Raw genomic sequence first — 1376 nt, 5'->3', positions numbered from 1 at the left:
CACATCCCCCTCCAGCCCTGGGACTGAGTCTCCTGGGGGAGGGAAGGAAACTCTGGGTCTTGTGCTAATGTAAAGGGATCCAGGTTCTCTACCCCAGCCTAGGGTGAGCAGACAGATCTTCCTGGGGTGCAAATCTCCTATTCTTTTTCCTAAGAGACTCTGGTTCTGGGACACCGGCTGTGAGAGACAACACAGCAGTCCAGTGGTCAGACTGATGAATTTGGGAGGAGGACTTGAAATCTCTGATGGGGACACAGATTGAGTTGGGACTCAATGAAACTTTACCTTCCAGTTAGGGGCCAAGCTTCGGAAACTGGGTCACCTGCGATGATGCTGAATTCTGTGTACCAAGAAAGGTAAAAGCTCCGCCCAACGTGGGGCTCGAACCCACGACCCTGAGATTAAGAGTCTCATGCTCTGCCGACTGAGCTAGCCAGGCTGATGTAATAATACTTGCTTCCCACCCTAATACTCAGAATCCTCAAAACAGGCGCTGCAAAAACAAAAACAAAGGCTGTGGTGACTCTAGTCCCGAGGAGGTGGTGCAGGGATGGCTACCCGCGGAGCCGGCCTCTGGCATTCAGGCTGGGTGCACAGTCCCTGCCGGGGTCTCCGGACATCTGGGAGCCCCTATCCTCCCCTTCTCAGCGAGTTGTGTAACCTCAAACCCGAGCCTCCAGTCAGGTGGAATTTGTAGTCAGGGACCATTAGCCATGGCTCCAGGCCGGGACCTCTCAGGGTGGTCCTGAGTGGGAGGCGGGGAGGAAAGGAACAATCTCTCTCTGGGGCCCAAGTGCGGATCCGAAGGGGCCTGGGTCCACGCTTCGCTGCCAATATAAATCCCAATTCCTACTTAACATTGAGCCCGGCCTCTGCATATCTCCAAACCGTTTCAAATGACCCAAAGAGCCTGCCTCTTCCCACTCCCCTGCAGATCTGCATGCACGGTGGAGGCAAGCGGCTCATGACAGAGGTTTCTCCATGTTGGTCAGGCTGGTCTCGAACTGCCGACCTCAGAACTGCCGACCTCTGGTGATCTGCCCGCCTCCGCCTCCCAAAGTGCTGGGATTACCGGCGATCCTGGGATTACCGGCGATCCCGGCTGCTGGTCTGCGCTGCTTCTGCGTTAATGATCAGTGCAGGGTCAGGGTGCCAGCGGAGGCCGGGAAGGAGGGACTGAAGCGAAAGAGTAGGGCAGCGGGGTAGGGTCTGTCCTGAGTGTGTGCCTCACGAAATGGACCCTCTTGTCTTGGGACCCAGTTCTTCCTCGCCTCCCCTTCCCTTCCTTAGATCGGAACAGGAGCTGCAGGGCGGCCTCTGTCAAGCACATCTGTGAGAAGAGACCACCAAACAGGCTTTGTGTAAGCAGTAAAACT

At 56.1% G+C, this 1376-nt stretch overlaps 1 non-coding gene across 1 annotated transcript; it reads right to left on the bottom strand.

Moving 5' to 3' along the window:
- Window positions 1–366: 366 nt before the first annotated feature.
- TRNAK-CUU (transfer RNA lysine (anticodon CUU)) lies at window positions 367–439 on the bottom strand. The gene has a single exon. It is a non-coding gene; the product is annotated as a tRNA-Lys (tRNA).
- Between the last annotated feature and the right edge of the window lie 937 nt (window positions 440–1376).

This window comes from Pan troglodytes, chromosome 18, assembly GCF_028858775.2.
Source record: "Pan troglodytes isolate AG18354 chromosome 18, NHGRI_mPanTro3-v2.0_pri, whole genome shotgun sequence".
NCBI lineage: Eukaryota > Metazoa > Chordata > Mammalia > Primates > Hominidae > Pan > Pan troglodytes.
This window is presented reverse-complemented; position numbering and strand designations above follow the sequence as displayed.